The 24,829-nt window shown below is 41.0% G+C and overlaps 2 long non-coding RNA genes across 2 annotated transcripts; one reads left to right on the top strand and one right to left on the bottom strand.

Annotated features, from left to right (window-relative positions):
* The first annotated feature begins 2,270 nt into the window (after positions 1-2,270).
* Positions 2,271-8,943, top strand: LOC120734903. Its single transcript, XR_005696131.1, has 3 exons — positions 2,271-3,008; positions 7,557-7,732; positions 7,864-8,943. It is a non-coding gene; the product is annotated as an uncharacterized LOC120734903 (long non-coding RNA).
* Positions 8,944-21,880: 12,937 nt separating this feature from the next.
* LOC120734945 lies at positions 21,881-24,472 on the bottom strand. The gene is made up of 3 exons (XR_005696141.1): positions 24,271-24,472; positions 23,048-23,223; positions 21,881-22,942 (listed from the first exon to the last, which is right to left on the bottom strand). It is a non-coding gene; the product is annotated as an uncharacterized LOC120734945 (long non-coding RNA).
* Positions 24,473-24,829: the final 357 nt, after the last annotated feature.

Genomic DNA, 24,829 nt, shown 5'->3' with positions numbered 1-24,829 from the left:
TAGTGATTGAAGATAGTGATCTTTAAAACCACGCTGTCAACAGTGTGTTTGCTGCCACTTCAACTAATCTCATCTTCTGTGTCTGTGAGTTTTAATGTGGTGGAAACAGGAAGATTCAGTCTGTGAGAAGCTCATAAAGTTTAAAATAAAATTCATAAAGCAACTGCCAACTGCAATTGATATTGGAATAAGCCATGACCTACTGCTCAGCTTTAAAATGTTCACTGCTGATTCCATGTGCCATGAAAACATCTAGCTGCACCCATAGCTGCAAATGCCCGGTGGGCCGATGGTGACTTTTCGTTTTCACGGATGATGTTTTTTTGTTGTTGTTGTTGTAACGGTATAAACAATGAAACGTGGTGGATTGGCCAGATGTTGGCCGATGTGTAAAAATAACTCAGTTGTTTGGTGGTGGCTATGGCAGAGCTTCCACAGATTCAGTAATACTGTATTAGCAAGTGGTGGAGGCCAGCAGGTGGATGAGGGAAAGGTGATGCAGGAGAAGGAGAGACCAACAACCAAAGTTTTCATCTGACGTAAAATGTATAGAAATCATACATATACCAACAAGACAGCGTAGATCACTGTCACCACAGCGTTTGTTTTCATTCAAAGGCTTTTTGGCTTTTCCTATAATACCTGGTGGGCCGGTCTCTAGTCAAAATGCCCGGGCCAATATTTTGTCCCAGTCCAGCCCTGGCTGCACCTTTGACACCTTTGCATAAAAAACTTTCAAATAACAGCAGCTTACATGTTTACTGTCACAAAGTTTGTTGTAGCTGTGTTGTGATTTAGGAAACAGCTGTACAGGGAAAGAAAAAAACACTGTTTATGTTAAAATGATTTTGCATGTCCCTTTGAGAAGGACAGACTCTGACCTCTCAGTCTGAATTAGGTGTTTAAAATATGTAGTTAGCAAAATTTCACAGTAAACAGAGCTGGATGGTTTGATGGTTAGTAGCTGTGCAGAAAGTGTGAGTACAGGGTGGGGTTAGTAAAGTAAGCTAGCACGACTTCCCCGTTCAAGACAAACTTGTCATATTGCAGACTTTACACACTGGTTCAGCTGGAAGCAGTCCTGAGACAAGTAAGGGCAAGTTTACATTTATTCATATTATCTCTACTTGAAGAGCAGCACAGTTATGAAGAAACTGACTCATAATAAGGACAAGTCCATATTTTCAGACAGCATATTGTAGTCATGACACCACCTGCTTTTCTTTTGTGCTTGCAGTGAGCCTCTGCGTAAGTGTTTAATAAGTGCTGTTGATGTGTCTGCTGGTAATATAACAACTGTTGGTCTATGTATTTGACAGAGATCAAATAGTATTAATAACGTTTTTATATAAAATAGTGGTAAGGATGCAAGTGTTTGATCCTGATGAATGCAATATAAGAATATAATTATTCATTATCCAGTTCATCAGATACACATCGCTAATAGTCTCATAAAACATATCTTTAGCTAATCTTGCCTCAATCATAGTTACTACAATTACTGTTAAAAAGACAGTTTGTGTTCAGTGTCGTTGGTGTCCTGGAACATTTTATGAGAAATTTCTTAATGACTTTTATTCCTTGGCCTCTAAATATATTTAATCCATCAATGAAATGTAGATTTTTTCCCTCACTTTAAAGTGATATAACTCATATAAAAATACATAGTTAACATTTGGGATGCGGGGTAAACTGAAAGAAGGAACATAACAAACTCAACTAAACTGCAGTTTCCGAAGAAATTCTGGTGGATTCGTTGCTACTGATGGTCTCTGTCTTTGGCTTGTGGTCAGTGGGACTAAAAAGTTGTAGGTAAGTAGTTTAGTGCTGTGGAGTGAAAAAAGATCATTCCGGTTTGTTAATTCATTGATCGGACCTTCCAACTATCCATCCATTCGCTTCCGCTTATCCTTTTCAGGGTCGCGGCGGGCGCTGGAGCTGGGATCCCAGCTGTCATAGGGCGAGAGGCGGGGTACACCCTGGACAGGTCGCCAGTCTGTCGCAGGGCCAACACACAGGGACAGACAACCATTCGCGCTCACATTCACATCTAATGACAATTTGGATTTTCCAATTAACCTATCCCCACAAGCTGCATGTCTTTGGACGGTGGGAGGAAGCCGGAGTACCCGGAGGGAACCCACGCAAACACGGGGAGAACATGCAAACTCCACACAGAAAGACCCCGGCCCGATGTTGGAATTGAACTCAGGGCCTTCTTGCTGTGCGGCAACAGTGCTAACCACCGTGCCACCGTGCTGCCCAACTAATCACTGAATAATAAGTAAATGAGTAAAGGAGTCACAGGAGAGTGCAATTATGTCTCTGTTATCTCTATGTTAGAAGTGGTTTGCACTCCTCTCAGAAAATGGCTCATGAAATGAAAACCATCAGTGGTATTGATGGCCTTTAAAGATGTTGCTCTGCATATCTGTGGATATCGGTGTGTTTACTCTGTAAATTGAGGCCAGGAGAGTTAAAAAGGAGTTTTCTGTGTCTGTCCAAAATTCATTGGAGAAATTAAAATGTAGTGAATCAGACTTCAGGATGGCATTATTTGAAACAAACAGCTCCAGTTCAAAAGTGTGTGTCGGCTGTGAGAAAAGGTTCATTTAAAAGAAGAAAGGAAAAAAGTCTAGCTTTGAAGGTAAAGAGATGACTGTACTGTAGGGTGAAAATTGTGGCCACACTGGGAGGTTACAGGGAAAGTTTTCAGGTAAACTCTGTGCTTCTCTCACTGTGACCTAATTAGTCCTTACTTTATTTTATTTAAGTTATTTTTACACAATTGCATGTATTTATATTATATATTTAGATTTAAGAACAATGCTAACCTAATGCTTTTTCCACCACTTCCTATCCCACACAACAAAGTGGTTTACACATTGAAAAACCCCCTCACAGAAAGTCATCGACAGGAGCGATGTGTCCTTGAAGTGATGATGTGGATCAACATATGTGTCTTCCTTCCTCTCACTATACTGATCATCTACGGTGTGTCTTATATGGTAAGTAAATAATGACTTGTTGATCTCTTTTTGTGAGTCCACAATTATGTGAATAATTAGAACATTTAGCAAAAAACCCATCATTGCTTACGTCAGCGGTCCCCAACCCCCGGGCCCTGGCCCGGTACTGGTCCGTTTGTCGTTTGGTACTGGGCTGCGAGAGTAGAGGCTCGGTTGGGAAATCTATGGTTTAAGGGTTTTTATTGTTAACTTGGTTTCCCTGGGTCTTTTCCGGTGTTGTAGTTGTGTGTCTTATTTTGAAAGAAATATTTATGCATTACCATAGCAACCAGAGAGCATTAAGGGGCAGAGAGGAGGATGTTACTCTCAATGTTGTTGACACATTTCAGGAGGACGCTGCTAATAAAGTTACACAATTACACAGTGAATTCATGTTTATTATCATATTTACACAATACCACAGTTTTTGTCTTGGTCGTATCATTTCATTTTGTTGTATTTATCCGCAACACCTTAAAGGTCGGTCTGTGAAAATATTTGCTACTGTGTCGTGTGTCTTGTGTCTCCACAGTCTGGTATTAAACCGGTCCTTGGCGCAAAAAAGGTTGGGGACCGATGCTTTTCGTTCCTTACGTCATTTCTGGGTGATATCTTCTCTGTTTAAATTAATGAATTGGAGCAGGTCAGTTTGATATTGAAAGCTCTTGATTTGGCATCTGTATTGATGACAAAGGATAACAAAGTAGTAGCGATGGCGTATCAATACAAATGTCTTTATTGCCAATACCAATGGTGGTATTAGAGTCGGCCTAATACTAGCATAATATAGTCGATACTTTGTTTCTATAGCCCACCTTTTACAGTTGACTGTCAAATCTATTTCATTTAAAGCCAACAGGACATTTAACCAACAGACGTTTACCCAAATTCTTTTAGACACAGGCAAATTCACATTCCAGATTTTTTTGTAAGTGAAGTCTTTATTTGTTTTTAACATCAAACCAAATGAAAACAAAAACAAAAACAAAACAACAACAACAACAACAACAACAACAACAACAACAACAACAAAAAGACAGCTTCCAATACCATGGTTAATTCACCTTTACATTTTGGGTCTATTTTCAATAGTTACTAACTATCGGTACACACACACACACAAAAAAGGGACAATAAATCAAATTCTTAAGTTATTCCGTTACTGTGTGCCTAAACAAACATACAACACAGCAAACATAAAGTTTAACAAAAGATAATTGCCCAGCCAAAATAAAAAACAATCTCAGCCATAAACACTTCCCCATGATTTGTCAAAACCCTCCCTATCATCATTAATCCTAGCCAAGAATTTTTCATACAGCACCATTTTCAGCATATTATCTTTCCACCTATTATATTCTGGAGGAGATGGTTCCTTCCACACACTGAGGATAACTCGGGCCGCTGCGATCACCCCCACCTTTATAACCACAAAATCATATTTGGAAAGCCCGGGTAGCACAGACCAATCCCCTAATAAGCACAGTCTTGGTGACAAGGGTATTATCAAACCAATCCACCTTCCTATTTTGTTTAATACTTTTTGCCAAAAGGGATAAACTTTCCCACATTCCCAAATAGCATGCATAAATATCCCTGGATCTGAGCTACATTTCCAGCATATATTATTGGGACTGATTCCCATTCTATAAAGTTTGGACGGAGTGAAGTACCATCTGTGTATTAATTTGTACTGAGTAAATTTACCCCTGGCCTCGCTTACATATTTATCGGAGAATGACAAAATTCTACACCAGTCTTCTTTAGAAATTGCACAACTCAAATCTCTCTGCCATATAATGCTCAAGTTCTCACATATCTCTTTTTTTAGATTGTTAAACAGTTTGTAGAAAACAGCTGCTCTATGTGCTGTACTGGACAATTCTAAAAACTCCACCACCGTATTTGTGCTTTGAGTAAATTTTCCTTTGGTAATACAATCCCTTATTTGTAAATATTTCCAAAAATTATTTTCCCTTATCAAACCATATTTTTGGGTTATTTCAGCGAACAGCATAAACGCTCCCCCTGAGTAAAGATCGCTTATCCTGTGTATGCCTTTGACAAGCCATTCCCAGTCTGTACAGCAGTGTTGTTCCATAGCGAGGTAAGGTTGTCTTAAATGAGATGCTCCACACATTGTGCACCTCTACCCAGACAGCTTTAGAATACCGAGCACTGGGTTATCATGAAAGTCTTGTCCATTAATAGCTGAGCCCCGTGAGAGAACATCCAAGGGTGCAAAAGGGCTCACTAGTTCCTGTTTGATCTTCATCCAGCTCAGCTCAGAGTCCGATCCTGTCCAGTGCTTGACCAGTCTTGACATTTCAAATGCTAAATTATACAACTTCACATTTTGGAGGGCCATTCCCCCAATGTCTTTAGAGGCCCACATTTTCTTTATATTCACTCTTGGCTTCTTGAATAATCTTGAATTAGCTTCTCAAATTGACTAAATATGTGTAAAGGAATTCTTACGGGTAACATCATGGAAACATAATTGAACTGCGGGGCCGCCATCATTTTAATCACATTAATTTTACCACATAGTGTAATTATGGGGTAAATGGGGTACATTCCAGATTTTAAAAAACCCGCTTTCAAAATACATGTAAGGTTGAAAGGTATGTTTCTTATATTAACTATTTATTTTGATTATTATTAATGATCACTAATATTTTTTCAGAATTTATGTGTCATGACACACTACTCTGCCCTACATTAGGAGCCTTTATAAGTTAAAAGTATTGTACCGGTAATGTGTAATGCAATTTAAAGTTGCTGGGTTTTTAAAAGGTTTTTAGTTTTTTCTAAGTTCAGTGGAAGAATGGAGAGAACAGAAGCCATTCTGAATATAATCAGAACTTGGATGGACATTGGTTTGAACTGGTTTGAAAGCTACTGGTTTCTGTTCTGAGCAGTACTCAAACATGAAATAAAATCCACCATAGAAAAATTAGAAAAATGAAGTTGGTGATTTAGGCAGTTTGCTAAATGTACTTGTTCTTAAATGGTGCTTTTCTACTCATGCACTCAAAGTACTTCTGTGTCACAAAAGCACTTTTTCTGTTTCAGTGGTTTCTATCTAACATTCACACTGATGAAGCATACTTTAGCATGTAAACTGGAGCAGCCAGGGATTGAACCCAAAATGACCATCTTTACCTGCTGAACCACAGCCACCAGTTCGATAACCATTAAAAATAAAATAAAGGAGTAGGTATGATATTAGAGCAAAAGAATAGCATATGTACAATACATTCTCATTTTTCGACTTTTCCGATTGTTTTATTTTATTTTATTTAAATTTACATTTCACTGCGTGTTGTACTCGTATATGCATGTGACAAATAAAGAATCTTGAATCTTGAGTAAGAATATTATAGAAAAGTCGAAAAATAATCTAGTCAGGAGCCAGTTTGTGTTTAGCAGGATTGCTACAGTCTAATGAAAACACTGACAGTGTTGGGAACAGTGTTGGTCAAGTTACTTGAAAAAAGTAATCAGTAACTAATTACTGATTACTTCCCCAAAAAAGTAATCCCATTACTTTACTGATTACTTATTTTCAAAAGTAATTAATTACTTAGTTACTTTTTAAAAACACGGTTTACAACCTGAGTAGGTGATAAAGCGATAGATCTTTCAGCCCAATTCTACTTTTTCTGCATAATCCATCATACAAAATGTAATCAAATGGAAAAGTCTCTTTTTTTTTTAAACTTGTTTTATTATTTTTAACCTTTTAACTTTATGCATCAAGCAAAAATTAAATTATATGCAACATTCTCTGACTGGAAGAAATTTGTTTAATATTTTTCTGCACATTCCAGCACATAAAATAATTTTTTTTGTGTGTTTACACTCACTCTTTCAAATAGATGCAAGTAAAACACAGCAGAAAATAAATAAAGTCAAAGACTAGCGGTCCTGTTGCTCTATTTTCACCTGTAAAGCAGGAGTGGGGTAGGCGGAGGTTTACCCTGGTGCAGGTGTGCCGCAGCGGTCAGTGGAAGAATCCGAGTTTCTCTGTGAATTTCCCATTACGTAACGCGTTACTGCCCATCTCTGGTTGGGAAGGTTACTTTTAAAATGTATTCCACTACAGAATACGTTACTCAATGAGAGTAATGGATTACTTAATATATTATCATGCTTTTTTACAACTACATGAATGTACTATTGCTGTGTGATTTATTACTGTTACTGAAGGTCCGCGGCTCCAAACCGTAGTAAAGGGACCTCTGGCTAATATGTCGGGTTCTGTGTCGGGCTCGTAGCCAAAAACTAGCTTTACTTTGTTGTGTGGGTCAAGACAGAGAGAGGCGAGAGACAGAGAGAGGCGTTGAAAGGCTGCTCATACTCATATTTTGTATTTTAAATACGTAACGGCGGTACATGTATTCCGTTACTCCCCAACACTGAACACTGATCACTGTTTTATGTCTCCTTGTGCTGCTCATGTCATGTTTATTACTGCATTAATGTAAGTTATATTAAATATAAATAAAATTATTTACGAGTTAATTACATTTATATTCCCTGCAGGTGCAGAAGAGTCAGGTCTCTATCATCTATTACACAAATCTCCTCATCACCAACCTAATCCAGATCTGCATAATGACCCTTTGGGTGACAAGAGTGGAAAGCATCATCACCATCATTATTTATTACTGTGTTATGATGGCCAACCTTTACTTCAGGATGTGCATTGTTCTGGAAAGGTACCTGTTCAGTGTGTGTGCATCCTTGCATGTCTCTAAACATGATCTTTGTACTGTGAAGCATCCTTACTTTCAGAAATGTACTATTGTGCACTGTGATAATCAGAATTTGTGTTTCTCTTGTGTTACAGGTATTTTTCCATCACACACCCACTGCTGGACTGTCTTAAAAAAACTAAGAGTTCGGTGGTGGTCTGTGTTCTGGTCTGGGCATTTTGTATTGTCAGTGTCACTCTTGCGATAGTCTTACATGAATTTCAACGATTACTTGTTTATGCCGTTCTCCCTGCTCCTGTGTTCATCTTCTGTTCAGCTCAGACTTTCAGAGCCCTGCCTGCTGCCAACTCAATGCCTACTGAGGAAAAAGAGAGAAGTCTGGGAACTTTGATTTTGTTGTTTTTTAACTACTTTCTAGGAACCGTTCCCACAATGATCTTTGATATTCTAGTTATTCAAAGTTATATCAGCTGGATCTTGTTTCTGCTTGGTCCTTTTCTGGAATTGATTCTGTTTTCTTACATCTTCTCTGCATGTGTGTGGTGTGTGGCCACCACTGCATCAGATGAAGAAGTTGATGATGAGTGTGGCTTACTTTAGAACAGACAGGTGTTTTGATTAAAAGAGACACAAGAGAGAAATAAGGACGGAAATGGTTGAAGAGTTTCTGAGAACTGAGGCAAAAAAAATCCTTCACAAATACCGTTGCACGAGGACATCAGACTGTCAGCTGTGCTTCTCTCAACTGAAGTGTGTCTGTGTAAATAATCTTAAAAATGTTTTAGAAGCTGCTATGAACACTCTTTTTATTCCAATATTGAACACTGAAAAAATACCTTTTTTTTAACATTTCCCATATAGTTTACCTTTTTTCCTTTTCTTTTGTTTTCTTTGTTTCTATGGCTACGTCCACACATACACGGGTATTTTTTGAAACCTGAGATTTTCTGTTTTCTTTTAAAAAAAAAAATCCAGTCCACATGTGGTATTCACTGAGCACGCTTCCTGATGTATTCGTGGATGTTCGCTGCCTCCTAGACTGTGGTACTGACACTCACTAGTTACTGGCCTTATCCCTTACGCTTAGCATACAGCTTCAGGGTGCTGGAGATGTTGTGAAAGCCTCCATGCAGGGTCAGGAGCTTCCTGTTCTTGATGTCAGTGGCTTCTATCTCCTACGTTGGCCAGCTTATATAAAGATATACATGTGTGCTTCTGGGGTTAAAAAAACAAATACATGTAGCAAAATGTAAATAAACTTGTGTTTATGTTTCTTCCTGCTTCTATTTGAACATTATTTGAATAATGGTTTCGCTTATGTTTGACTTTTTTTGGTTTTTGTATAATTGTAACATGTTCAGTAACAAGCTACCTATCAACTAGTATACTGTATGTTGTAATATGTAGCTATGTCCATACCAAGCTGTTTTGAAGCTCCTTCAAAATAGGTCTAAATAGCTATATACAGCAGACTTAATGTCTTAACTTAATAAATCAAATCATTTTCTTGCCTGCCTTCTTTGAACCAATTAGCATCCACCATAGTTTATCTCAGTGCTTGTCTGTGTTTTGTTTGTCACCTTATTTCTGAAGAACGAGTCATTTTTTTTTTTTTTTTGCCTGTCCCGTTTGGCTCTTTTGCCATCAGAATTGTTGTCTAAAGGCAAACAAAGATGCCTAACGGATTTACTTTACCAAATTGACCATCCCAGCCTTGCCGTAATGGTCCATTTGATTCACCTTTTATTGTTTATTTTATTTTCACTTACTGAATACGGGACAGACTTGACTGGGGGAAAGAAGGGGAGAAAGAAAGAGGGAAAGAGAAACAGCTGAGAAGAGGGACGGGGGAGAAGGGCAAAAGACAAAAACCAACAGAACGGGCAGAGAAAAAAAATGCATATATCAATCACCTGGATCACCTGCTGAGAAAGAAAAAAGAAAATAAGCAGAAGAGAACAAGAGTAATAGAATAAACAACATCACAATGATATATGGGAATATGACAGTAAATACTAAATATTAAACATTATTGTGCAGCACATAAGATCAACAGAACAGTGTGCTTTGAGGTAGGAGCCAAAAAGGGTGTAGTTTGTGGGTGTGATCACCCGTGTGTACACCTGTGAGCATGGACGCGCTTGTTTTTTGTTTTTTTAAAAGGTTCCTTCATGTAATGATCTGCTAGAGGGTGTGGGGGGGCCACAGCCCCGTCCTCCAGGGCATGAAGCAGGTATGGAGGAGATCAAAACTCCAGACATCCAGAGGCCCCCAGAACACAAGAGACCAAGGAAGACCAACAGAGGGGCAGCCGCGCCACTGTCCCAGAAAGAGCTGAGGAGAGTCCCAGATGAGGGCTCACTCAGCAGCCGCGGAGCAGAAGCCAGGGGGGGTTGCAGTGACGCGCCCGTGAGCTCCGCCGGCAGCCAGCCATGCCTGAGTGACCGAGCCCCAGGCCGAGAGGCCGGGGGCACCCCACCTCCGAAGTGGCCCGAGCGAGCCCCAGGCTCCAGGCCCCGATAAGCGGCCGCCAAGGAGTGAGCCGGTGTGTACCTGGACGCCCATCCCCAGACACAAAGAACCACCAACGCACCGACACCTGAGGGAGTCCGCCACTGGCAGGGGAAGTGGTGGTAGGGGGAGATAGGCCTCCAAACCTTGGAGGGCCTGAGATGTCCCCAGAGAGGTGGCACCTGACACCCAACCTGACATATAGACACAGACATACAGGCACACACATATACAAACATCCATTCCCACCCTCATGCTCTCATATGCACTTACTCCACACTCAACCAACGTGGAGACAGACATAAAGAGACGCTGTACACACGATCACACTCCCCAAGCGTACTCTACAAACCGGGTCTAGGTACCCTTGCCCCTGGAGGGGGGAACTGCACCCAGACCCAGGTGGTGTTACCCTTTTCCCTGCGGTGGGGGGAGGCAGACCGCCCAGACTCCGCAGCAGCAGGGAGGCCCCACACTCCAGACCGCAGTCGGACGGCCAAGTCCTCCTCCTAGCCCCCCCGCTCCAGCAGGCCGCAGAGAATGGGGGTGAGAGAAGACTCCAAACCTCCCTCCACCCGCTCATTGTAGTGTTGATGCATGTGTGTTCTAAGGTGCAATTAAAACCCAGGAGGGCATGGAGCTACCTGCCAGAGAGCAGCAGGTAAGCGCATGGTCCCTCCTGCTAGCCCTCAATGTCTACGTGTATTTAAAATTGAGAGGTGGGCAACGACGCCAGGGGTGGGGTGTACACCCTGATGGTACTTTGGATTCCGTGTATCGTGCCCACCCCCAAGATCCTACATGTATGTGTAATGAGAGTGTGAGTAATGTGAATGTCTAAGTTGTGGGATAAAATTGAGGCAGAGGCAGCCAGAAGGGGACAGGGGGGGGGGGGGGGTAGCCTCCTCTGCACCCTGGTGACATACCCCTACTCCAAGGCCCTGCATGTGTGGGTGGTTGTGGTGGAGCAGGAAGAGGGAGGCAGCTGGAGATGGGGAGGGAAGGAAGGGAGGGGCAAGTGACCCCTCCCTGGGGCCAGCTCCCCCGTTGACCCCAGTAGGCACCCCCATACTCCGCGACCCGCCAGGGAAAGGGGGCCCAGGCCCATCCAGACCGGGGCCCAGTGCAGCAGCGCCTCCCGGCCCCACGGAGCCCGGGACAGTCCACCCAACTCCACCACAGAGAAAACTGCACCCACCCCACCATCCACTCATCTTCCAGACTACATAAGACAATAAACACCCAGGCTGAGATCTTCCTCCACCTCTCCTGTATCTCCCCCTCCTGCAGAGAGAGCTCCTGAGGAGAGGAAAGCTCCTGCAAGATGTGACCATCTCCCCCACCAGTTGAAGAGCCCCCCAGGTGGCTCGATGCACCGGCGGCACCCTGCTCCAGGGCTGGGCCCCCATGCACCCACCCGCCCACAACCCCGGCAACACACCAACCAGGACGAGTCATTTTTAATCTCTGCTACTCAAAATTAACAATCTCAGCCAAACTGATTTACTCAGGAATAAATAAAACACTGAACAAAGCCAAACAATAACATTTTTAAGTTATCTAAAGGACTTATATATCATGTTTAACCTGAATAGCGAAACACCGCGGAGGTTTGAAAACAATGTACCGGGAGTTCGCTGTTCTCGCTGGCTCTAGCGACCCTTGAACCCCCGGCTAGATATCTAGCTGGTGGGTAATGGACGTCTCCGAAAACGTCGGAGCACAAATATGTGATGTCTTGATAAATCGAGCAGATATTTGAAGTCTACACAGCTACATTCTCAACTGAAATTATCTTAAAAGTTTATTTTGTGACCCAGAAAGAGTAATATTAACACCAGCACTGCCAGGCTTCTACCTTTCTACCTTTAAAACCCACCTTCCAGCCAAATGGCTGGTAGGCTTTTAGCTAGGCTTTAGCTTCAGCCAAGTGGAAGCTAAATTGGCTAGTCATTCATATGTAAATTAGGTTGTTACCTGAGTATTCTGGAGGGGAGTGGGTGTGTGTGAATGATTGCTAATTTCTAACTGCCAACTGCCTCTTTGTTTGTCGGGGGGGGGGAGCTACTAAAAGCTGTGAACTTCCTTTTGTGTTCGTCTTCCGTCTAAGAAGTTTTTGCGCAAGTGAAAGCGATGTGAAGAAATTGTCCGTGGTAACACAAGCCCTAGACAAGGGCAGAAATGTCACCAAAAGGATCATAAAAGCAGGAAGCAACATCACAAGAAACAGATCTTCCAGATAGAATGTATCTGCAATAAAAGCCTCTCAAGCCAGTGGTCAGAGACAAAGGAATGTCTTGATCCTATAAATTGAACTCAGACCTTACAAATTTAAGAAGCACAATGACAATATTCAACAATTAGACTTAACAGTTTTCTTCCAAGATTGCCCTGTATTTGGCTCCATCCATCTTCCCATCAACTCTGACCAGCTTCCCTGTCCCTGCTGAGGAGAAGCACCCCCAGAGCATGATGCTGCCACCACCATATTTGACAGTGGGGATGGTGTGTTCAGAGTGATGTGCAGTGTTAGTTTTCCGCCACACATAGCGTTTTGCACTTTGGCCAAAAAGTTCCACTTTGGTCTCATCTGACCAGAGCAGCTTCTTCCACGTTTGCTGTGTCCCCCTCATGGCTTGTGGCAAACTGCAAACGGGACTTCTTATGGTTTTCTGTTAACAATGGCTTTCTTCTTGCCACTCTTCCATAAAGGCCAAATTTTTGCAGTGCACGACTAATAGTTGTCCTATGGACAGATTCCCCCACCTGAGCTGTAGATCTCTGCAGCTCATCCAGAGTCACCATGGGCCTCTTGGCTGCATTTCTGATCAGCGCTCTCCTTGTTCGGCCTGTGAGTTTAGGTGGACGGCCTTGTCTTGGTAGGTTTACAGTTGTGCCATACTCCTTCCATTTCTGAATGATGGCTTGAACAGTGCTCCGTGGGATGTTCAAGGCTTGGGAAATCTTTTTGTAGCCTAAGCCTGCTTTAAATGTCTCAATAACTTTATCCCTGACCTGTCTGGTGTGTTCTTTGGACTTCATGGTGTTGTTGCTCCCAATATTCTCTTAGACAACCTCTGAGGCCGTCACAGAGCAGCTGTATTTGTACTGACATTAGATTACACACAGGTGCACTCTATTTAGTCATTAGCACTCATCAGGCAATGTCTATGGACAACTGACTGCACTCAGACCAAAGGGGGCTGAATAATTACGCACACCCCACTTTGCAGTTATTTATTTGTAAAAAATGTTTGGAATCATGTCTGATTTTAGTTCCACTTCTAACGTGTGCACCACTTTGTGTTGGTCTTTCACGTGGAATTCCAATAAAATTGATTCATGTTTGTGGCTGTAATGTGACAAAATGTGGGAAAGTTCAAGGGGGCCGAATACTTTTGCAAGCCCCTGTATATCTGTAACTGTCTTGCCTTTTACCCACATATGTCCTGGCTCCCTACTCCTCCTGCTATTCTCAGAAATGGAAATGTCCAGTTGCCCTACTTCTTCTCCCTCCTTACTTCCTCCTTAAGCCCAGGTCAGAAGTCACCCTGTGGATATAGACACATCCCAGGCGTCTCCCCTCCTGAATTAACTACCCCTATATTTACACATGATGCCCAGTTTCACATGATCCTTCACCCTGCTCAAGCTATTCATACTTCTTCTGCTGCATTTCTACAAACAGAGGCCTCTCTTTTTATCATGCAAACCCAACATATTTATCCACAATAGGTTGGGCAACAAAGGATACACCCAACCCATCCTTCAACTCTGGGGAAAAGGAAGATGCATTTATCGCATTTGGAGGAGTCTTCGAATTTGGACAGCCTTTGTCGTAACGCTGTGACGTAATCGGCATACAAATGCGGCCTCTGAAGGATTGGGCCCCTGAATTTGGACACAGCTACGATACCGGAGACTGCTTCTTGTTCTTCTTTGGCATTTAACGGCCACCCTTGTAGATGCATTACTACCATCATCTGTTTCAGTCCATTATTACACTCTTAAATCCTACTACTTATTCCTGCATCTTTCAGGATCTTACAAAACTTCAAACGACGCGTTGACTCTTAAATTAGTCATTGACAATTTTGGTAGTCAATGTAATTGTGACTCGTCGACTAATCCTCGAAGAAATAGCACCAACATCATAATTTGATAAAAAAAAATTTAATGTAAGATCATATTGCAACACTACTGCAGAAACCTTAGCTAAATTACATATTACTGAAGTTGCTATATTGGATTGGATTGGATCAGATTGGATAATGCATCTATTTGTCGGATGCAGTTGCCTGCAACTGAGGTGACAAACCTTGCCGACCGTACATTAAATACACAAACTTTACATTGGGAAGACAAGTCAGGCTAAGTAGCAAAAGGAAAAACAACGAAATGATAGTGAGGGCGTGTCAGTATCAGTGTACATGTGTGCGTGCATGTCAGTATGTGTGTCCTGTGTTCAGCCTAAAGAAAGTGTCCTTTCGCCCATTAGGCGAAGATCAACAGTCCTTGAGGGATCCGGCGAGAACGACAGTTTGTTCTCGTTATCATATCTCTTGGAAGAGTTGTTGTTCTCCTTGGCGTCAACCTTCAAGAGCATCCAGCTGGCGCCGTCGGGGTGGGGGGTTAGCTGATTGAAAGATGAGGGATATCTTGTTTTAGAGCGAACAAACGACATCAATTTTACAGCTGTTCTAGCGTCCATCACTGGTCTCCAGGTTTATCTCCCATTTAAGAGCTGTGAGCTCCTCCAAGATCTTTCCCATAGTACGTTCAGTATGAACAGTCTGAGCACTCAACGCTCTTCCCACATTTTCGATCAAAGCGGCAAGCCTTGTGGGGTCTACAGGGCTCTCTACAGCTCTTCAGCTTTCTAGCTGTCAAAGGACGGGTGGCATTGTAAACCCCGGACAGGATGCTAATCTGACACGGACTGTTCACACCTATATGCAATGTAAGATGACCATGTATTTGTTTTTGGACTGCAGGTGGCAGCTGGAGTACCTCCTTCGTCTGTTTTACCCTTTTATTATTTGTTATTTTATGTGCAACACTTTGTGACTCTGTCTAGAAATGTGGTATATAAATACAATTTTATTTATTTATTTTACCTGGAGACAACCCTTGCAGACTTGGGAAGAACTTGGAAAACCCACACAGAAAGGCCCCAGACTGGATATGAACCCATTACCTCCTTGATGTAAAGTGACAGTGCTAACTACTGCACCACCATGCTGCCCTTCAGAAGAGGTGATGAAATAATTTGAAAATTTTCACTGAACTCATCCAACTACTCAACAAAACAATGCTCCTATAGGTGCAGATTCTCTAAGAAATGGATTTCAGGTGATAAAATTATTTTGGAAAGGATGGCGTTTATCTCACACTTTCTAATTCCTCATTTCATCCATCATGTGATCCTTCATTTTCTCTTTCCCTTTATCTCTGACCATGTGAACTTAACTGTCTGTGCTAACACCAGTCACATCTCCTGTATTGTTGCTCTCCATACTGCAGCAGCACAGACATGCCAGCAGTCTGTCAATGGGCCCTTTACACTTGAAAACAAACAGAATCAAGTCCAACAATGAACTAAACAGAAATGAGATCATGACAATGAAATCAATAGTTGTAATAGGGAAGTGTAGCTCTAATTTAAGAGTTAATAAGAGGACTGCAGGAAGGTTTATGAAAAAGTAATTAAGCAGCAACAGAACCAAGGTTCCTACAATTCTTCGTTTTTCTTCAGTGGGCACTGAGGTGGCAGCAGGCAGAGCTTTAAGTGTCCCAGCTACACAGATGATGAACAGCGGGGCAGGGAGGGCGGCATAAATAATTAAACGTACAAGGTCCTGTAAGATTATTGCAAGAGCAACACTGACAATACAAAAGACCCAGACCAGAACACAGACCAGAAGAGAACCGTTAGTTTGTCTGAAGCAGTCCAACAGTGGGCAGGCGATGAAACAATACCTGCAACACAATAAAGATGAGTTTATTTCTAACTATATTGAGCCTTCAGAGTACAATATAATGTTCAGAGACATGCAAATACACACAGACTGAAAGTAAGATAGGTACCTTTCTAGAGCGATGCACAACTTGAAGTAAAGACTGGCTGTCACAACTAAATAATAAAAGAAACACAAGGTCCTGTCATGCAGTTTTGTCCACAAAAAGAACGTCATGCAGTGATGGATTAGATTGGAGATGAGGAGGTTTATGTAATAGATGAGAGGGACCTCACAACTTCGACCCTGCAGGAAATATGAATTGAAAACATATTATTTTTTATAATAATGATAACATAATCATAGGTGTAGCTGTCAGGACATTTATGGTAGAAAGTCATTTAATTATCTAAAGAAAATGTATATGTGCGTATGTGTGTGTGTGTGTGTGTAAAAACCGAAATTAAGTAAGTAGTAGGATTATGTATGCTACAGAACATTACTGTTTCATATCTATCTATCTATCTATCTATCTATCTATCTAGATATACAATACGGTGTATATATATGATCTACAATATGGTGATCTACAATACGGCAGCAGTGATCAGCAGTGATCATTGAGATGCTTGGCTACAAGTTGATCAGCCACAAGGGGGCAGTACCCTCCATGGAGAAGGAGGCTAGAGGCTAAAATCAAGGTAGCACGGAGGGAGGTTAGCCAACTTGGACTTGCCAAGCAACGATTCACAGCCTTGGCCAGCCGCTTGATGACATACACCAGAGAGATCAAAGGCAGGAGAATAAACCAGCTATTCTCCATAAAACCAGCCAAGGTCTACTCTGAGTGGCAGGGGAAAACAGCACCACCAAGGCTTCCAATACTGGAAGAGCATATGGGAGAAGGACGCAACCCATAACAGTAATGCTGGGTGGCTAGTGGATCTGAGGGCAGAACACAGCAACCTCCCTGAACAGGGTCCAGTAACCATCACAGTGGCAGACATCCAGAAAAGTGTCTCTAGTATGAAGACTTGGACAGCACCAGGCCCCAGGCCTCAGTGAGATTATTGACAAGACTGGCTACAGATACAGAATAGAGCAGTTGTCAGCCACCTTCTGTACACGGATGACATCAAGCTGTATGCCAAGAGTGAACGAGATCGATTCACTGATCCACACCACCAGGATACACAGCAATGACATCGGAATGTCATTCGCACTGGAGAAGTGTAGTCAGATGATAACAAAGAGAGGAAAGGTAGTCAGAACTGAGGGGATTGAACTACCAGAAGGCAACATTGCAGACATAGAGGACAGCTACAGGTACCTGGGGATCCATGGGAACCATGAAGAGGCCACTAGGAAAGCTGCAACCACCAAGTACCTGCAGAGGGTCAGGCAAGTCCTGAGGAGTCAGCTGAATGGGAAGAACAAGATCAACTCTCAACACCTACGCCCTGCCCGTGATCAGGTACCCTGCTGGGATAATAAGCTGGCCAAAGGAGGAGATAGAAGCCACTGACATCAAGACAAGAAAGCTGCTGACTATGCATGGAGGGTTTCACCCCAAGTCCAGCACCCTGAGGCTGTACGCTAAGTGGAAGGAAGGAGGCCAGGGACTGGTGAGTGTCAGCATCACAGTCCAGGATGAGACAATGAACATCCATGAACACATCAGAAAGATGGCCCCAACTGACAGCGTGCTCAGTGAATACCTCAGGCAGCAGAAACCCAAGAAAGAGGAGGAAGGCGAGGAACCAACATGGAAGGACAGGCCCCTGCATGGTATGTACCACCAGCAGATAGAGGAGGTGGCTGATATCCAGAAATCCTACCAGTGGCTGGACAAAGCTGGACTGAAAGACAGCACAGAGGCACTAATCATGGCAGCACAAGAACAAGCTCTGAGCACAAGATCCATAGAGGCTGGGGTCTATCACACTAGGCAAGACCCCAGGTGCAGGCTGTGTAAAGATGCCCCAGAGACAATCCAGCACATAACAGCAGGGTGCAAGATGCTATCAGGCAGGGCATACATGGAACGCCATAACCAAGCGGCCAGTGTAGTGTACAGGAACATCTGTACTGAATGTGACCTGCAAGTCCCGAGGTCAAAATGGGAGATGCCCCCAAGGGTGGTGTAGAATGACTGAGCTAAGATCCTGTGGGACTTCCAGATACAGACGGACAAAATGGTGGTGGCTAACCAAACGCACATAGCGGTGGTAGACAAACAGAAGAAGACGGCCGTAGTGATCGATGTAGTGAATGACAGCAACATCAGGAAGAAGGAACACGAGCAGCTTGAGAAATACCAAGGGCTCCGAGAAGAGCTCGAAGATGTGGTGGTCCCAGTGGTAATCGGAGCACTAGGTGCAGTGACTCCCAAACTAGATGAGTGGCTTCATCAGATCCCAGGAACAACATCGGAGATCTCTGTCCAGAAAAGCGCAGTCCTAGGAACAGTTAAGATACTGAGCAGGGCCCTCAAGCTCCCAGGCCTCTGGTAGAGGACCCGAAGGATAGACCGCCCGAGGTTGTCACACTGTGTCAACCTGCTTGGTTTCTCTGCAGGAGAAAGATGAGTGACAAATTAAAGAAAAAAACCCACACCCTTGCATACCCTCTTCAAGCGAATTGTGACCCACTAGAATGTATACGGGAGATATTGTCAAACAGTGGTGTCAAACTTCATCAAAACCCAAAAGGATGAAACGCATTTTAATACGTTTTCTTTCCTGTAATAGTCCCAGACACTTGGAGGATAATTTCAGAGAAGTATTGAAACTGTCAGAACATGACTGGCTTTAGTATTTTTTAATTTGTCAGCTTATCTGCATGTTAAGAGTTTTCATGGGATGTACCAATTTTATTGAAACATATTAGAACATGTTGACATTTTCAAACTTTAGTTTTGCTCCACAAGTAAAATATGCTAAGAATTTGTTATTTTATTCTACTCTTCCTAGACTATCAATTGGCTACTTAGGTAGTCAGCTGAACCTATAGAGTATCACTGGAAAGTAGATTTATTTTATTATATTTTAGTATGTTTTTTCAATTTCTGATTTTTGTCAACTGTTTATCTTATATTGTTTTAAAATTGCTTTTAGTTTTTTTCCTAAGTTCTTAAATTGCTCACATACTCAGAGATATAACATATTTATTTACCACACAGCACACACAGCAGAAGAACAATATGGTCACGGGAAGGAAGACACTGACGTCGATCCATATCACCACTTCTTGCATCTCCAACTGACTTTTTCTGTGGAGTTGTAGCAAAAGAATCTTTGATTCTCTTTTATCTAAAAAACAACAACAAAAAACCTTAATGTGAAATAGCAGTCGTGGAGCTGAGGTCTTGGAGACACCAATTTATATAAATTATAAATAGTATATACAGTATATACCTCTCAGAAATTTGGAACACCCCCACGCCTTTGTGCTTTTTTGCACAAATGGGTAGATACTGGTCCTGTTGATGGGTTCAGGACCTTCTAAAGCAAATTTGACATTCTATTTCCCCAACACATAATATTTTATTAGACTAACAATGTGTACCCACTACACTGGTAACTGACAATATCAGCTGTACACAGTACTTGCCTTAATGAGGATCAAACAACTTATTTAAGGAACATCTTTGTAGTAAAGATGAGGTTGTTTTGGTTTCTTTCTAATACTGTAGGAACTTTAACTTAAAGCACCTTGAGGAAACTGATGTTATGAATTACACAAAAACACACTGCAAACACAAAAGAAATGAAAGCATTCACTAACTATTTATTAAGTTATTTCCTCAGAATTATGCTCCTCTTCAAGTACCAATAATAATAAAAAAAAACCCTGAAAACATTGGCTCTACTTACCTGAGGACTGCTTTGAGGTGGTTAAAATCTCTTGTATGATGATTTTGTCTTAAAAGGAAGTTCAGGTGCTTACTTTACACCCCACCCCCACTCACATGTGGTAACACTCACAGCGCAGATTTGGCTGATTCGCAGCACAGAACCATTTTTTTGTTTTTTCAAGCTGTGGCCCACTTTTTAGTTTAATATACTGTACAATAATTCCAGTCTGTCTATCTGTGCCAGAGTAACGCCAGAGATTAACAATCTTTATCTTGACGTTTGAAAATATGGGAACATAGTTGAAGCACAAACATTTGTGAACAAAGATTGGTTTCCAGCTTTAGACTTGGGCAAAGGTCCCACACTGTCAACAGTTACACATTCAATTCAATTCAATTCAATTTTATTTATATAGCGCCAAATCACAACAAAAGTCGCCTCAAGGCAAATGGTACCACCTTATTCTTCATGGCATCCTGCTGACTAAGGATGGAAGGGGGACATTTTGACAGCATTATATTATCTTCATCATCAAATTCCAAATTACTTTATTTAATTCATTAAAGAAACTGTTGGACATTATGGACAATGCTGGGGATCCTCTGCACACGGTCATAAACAACCAGAGGAGTCTGTTCAGTGACAGGTTGCTTCTCCCAAAGTCGAGGACCAACAGACTTAAAAACTCCTTTGTCCCACACGCCATCAAACTGTTTAACACCTCGCTGAAGGGGAGAGGGAGGGGGAAAGGGGACAAAGGAGGGCGGGAACAACTAAGCTGTAGTGCCTTTTTCACTGTGTAATAATTTTTCTATATTCAACGGTGCAATAGACTCAAAATAGTTTAAATGTGCAGTTCCCTTGCATTCCTATTCCTATTTATATACTATTATATATTATATATATACTCTTATATACTCTGTATTTATGTGTATATATGATATATTTCTGTTTCTGCTTACATTCTTTTGCAACTTCTGTCGGTGCTGTGCTACTGGAAACAGAATTTCCTGGAAGAACCCACCCAAGGGATTAATAAAGTTTTATCTAATTTCTCTCTCTCTACTGATTAATTATCTGTTGTCACGTTTTTGTCAAGTAATCTCTGATTATTGGCGTTTCTTTCTAATACTGTTGGGTATTTATTTTAGAATATAAAGTTTATTCTATTTGTACTGTAAACATGATACACATTAAACAATCTCATAATCCATACCTTTCCTAATTATGAGGTCGTGTCCTCCTGCTACTCTTAATAATAATAATAGCTTGCATTTATGTAGCGCTTTCCGTCAAAGCATTTTTCAATTCCACTATTCATTCACACACTGGTGGAGGCAGCTACAGTTGGGGCAGACAGAAGTGAGGCTGCCACATATATAATCTCTCCTTTGTTGTTTTACTGTGAAACTGTTTGGCGATTCCCCCATGATCCTTCAAAGGCCAAAATAACAGTGTCACAGACTCCTTGAACTCTGTCACCAAAAGTCCAAAAAAGTGCACTCATCGCACATGCAGGTTCACATTTTAAATTCTTTTTTACATTTTTTAATTTATTTGACCGTCACAGGGTATTAAAGAACACACACAGCAAGAGTTTTAAACAGTTTTTACACAAATGATATGACCCAGCAATGATTTGGGAATTAGATTTATTTTATGTTTACATCATATGTTGACACTTTGAAATTACAATGTGTGGCAGTGAAATTATTTCATATTTGTCATAATTTCATATCTTCTACGTAATAAAAAAGGCAAATAATAAAATAAATATTACTTTATCTCTTTTACTTCACAAATAAAGATGATTTTTTTAAGCAGTAGTGAAAGAAATGTAATTGTATTCTGTATAATAACATTTAAAGAAACCTTGAACTGGTGGATCTGCAATCAGTCACATTTGACCCAAACAATCTCAGCAGCTATACAACAGCATAAAATGTTAATTTTTGATTTTTGTGTATTCAGTACGTTTTTGTATTATATGTATTTTGGAAAAGTAATCAACTTTCACGTTGAAAGACAGATATCTAGGATGACTTTTCTCCTGCCAAATGTAAAATGTGTTAAATTAGACCTGAATAGTATGTAAGGGCTAAAAAGTCATATATGACTGCTGGGCTAGGCTCCACCCACCTGCAACACTAAAGCAGAGGAGCAGAAGAGTATGGCCGGATAATTGGATATATTATTTGTGCATAGAAACAAAGGAGTATGTTTTGGGAAGCATAATTATAAAAAATTATAAAAAAAATGTAAGATGGTATTTCTGTGTTTAATATTGGAATATAAAGTTATGATTTTTTTTCATTATTACAAACTTCAGCTGAGACATGCATGGCTAGGAGGCTGATAAGGACGGTATGTGATTAATTGAGAAACACTTTAACTATTTTTACTACCATCAGCCAATTTGTTGATCAGCTGCTACATCTGATACAGTGCTCTCTGCATTGCAGCAGCATAGACAACATGCCAATTGTGCATGGAAATAAAATAGAATCAAGTCCACCAACGGAGAGAACAGGTACAAGATCAAAATGATATGATAGAAAGTAATTGAAAAACAGGAAATATCACAGATGATTGCAGGAAAGATTATTAGAAAATAGTTAAGGAACAACAGAATAAGAGTTCTGAGACTTCTCTGTTTTTCCTCAGTGGACACTGAGGTGGCAGCAGGCAGGCCTGTGTAGGTCTGAGCTAAGCAGAAGATGAACACAGGGCCAGGGAGGAGTCCATACATTCTGAAATGTACAATTTCTTTCAAGAGTATTGCAAGAGGGACACTGACAATACAAAAAGCCCAGACCAGAACACAGACCAGCACAGAACTCTTAGTTTCTCTGAGGCAGTCCAACAGTGGGTGCATGATGAAAAAATACCTGCATCACAAGATACATATTCTGATTATAACAGTGCAGAATAATATTTTGCTGACAATACAATATAATGTTCAGAGACATGCAAACACAGTGAAAGACAGGTACCTTTCCAGGGCAATGCACAGCTTGAAGTAAAGACTGGCCAACACAGCAACGCAGTTAATAATAACACATGTGCTACTTTGCACTCCTGCTTCCCAAACAATCATTATGCAGATCTGGATTAGATTAGAGATGAGGTGGTTTGTGTAATAGATGATAGGGATCTGACTCCTTTGTACCTACAGGACACATAAATCATAACTATAATAACGATGTAATGAAAGAAAAGACAGAAGACACAAACAAAGTAACAATCAGTGTTATCTGTAGACTGTAGCAGGGATGTCATGGGCCAGAAGGCAGGAAAATGTAAAGGATCGAATAAACTTTTGGATTTTTGTAGTTTTTACAGCTATTCCTTTTGTTAAACTTCTCCATAGTCATTCATGCTAAACCAAAGTAATTAAGTAATAGATACAAAAAAATTAACACAGATATACCTGTTTTAATCATCTATATTAATCTAGTTAAAAAAAGAAGATTTTCTGTTAATGATCAAAACCTTTCTGTTTTATAAATACAGGACAGTCTGGCTAAGGAACGATCACAACTTTGTTTTCTGTAAATTGATGTGAAAGTGTGTAAAGTAGACTGTATGTCGTAAAATGAATTTGATGTCCCTGTGAAAGTGGCTCTTTTTTGTTATTGGTTTTCAAACTATTAGTTTGTCAAACTTGACACACAACTGTATGTATGGAGATCAGAAGGGAAGCTGCTGAGTGAGGTCACTACAAAATGTATGATTCTGAAACAGGCCGCCCTCAATAATAATAATGGATTGGATTTATATAGCGCTTTTCAAGGCACCCAAAGCGCTTTACAATACCACTATTCATTCACTCTCACATTCATACACTGGTGGAGGCAAGCTACAGTTGTAGCCACAGCTGCCCTGGGGCAGACTGACAGAAGCGAGGCTGCCATATCGCGCCATCGGCCCCTCTGGCCAACAACAGGCCGCCCTCAACCCACCCAAAATACCCCTCACCCTAAATGACAGGAGCTCCCTCATCTGAATGCCCTGTACACCCAACAGAACTTTTGCTTTAATAAGGAGATACATAAATAATAAATAAAAAACCAATGCACACATTTATAGTCCCTCAATTTGTACAGAAGCACATTTCAAGCAAATTATTGCAGTCCCATTATTTGCTAAACCTTCACATTGTTCACATAGTCATAGATTTATAAAAATACACAAATCTAAGTTATTATTTACTTACCACACAAATACAACAGAGGATCACTATGGTCAAAGAAAGACAGATACCAGTGTTGACCCATATTATCTCTGGAGGTGCATTCAGCATATCTAACTGTCTAACTGTGCAGTTGGAGTTGCTGTAAAAGAACATACTCTTCTCATCTGAAAAGACATGCAAAAAAACAACATCTGTGTGAAATAGCAGACAAGGTTTGTAAACACTGCTCTTCACAATAGGAAAAATCAGAACACTTCCAACTTGCCCCACGCATAATCACCTAATTTCATTTGCACATTAATTTTGCCATATCCAGTGAAGCAATTCAAAAATGTACTTTTTATGAACATTGTAGAGTTGTAGTACTTTTGACACATTTCCAGTTGCCATAGTGTTTTCCTAAAAGCTTTAGGATTTTTTTACACCAACTGCAAATGTTACAATCTATAGTGATTTTTTTTGTATCCAACTTTGAGTTCAATATCATGCAATATATACAGTAATATATGTAGTCTTAATATCAAAACTGCACCAATTTAATGACCAAAATGTCCAATAATAATAATAATAATGTCGTTCT

Source organism: Simochromis diagramma, unplaced genomic scaffold (genome assembly GCF_900408965.1).
Source record: "Simochromis diagramma unplaced genomic scaffold, fSimDia1.1 OVJJ01000176.1, whole genome shotgun sequence".
Classification (NCBI taxonomy): domain Eukaryota; kingdom Metazoa; phylum Chordata; class Actinopteri; order Cichliformes; family Cichlidae; genus Simochromis; species Simochromis diagramma.
The sequence above is the reverse complement of the archived record's forward strand: the minus strand, read 5'-3'. Positions and strand labels throughout refer to the sequence as shown.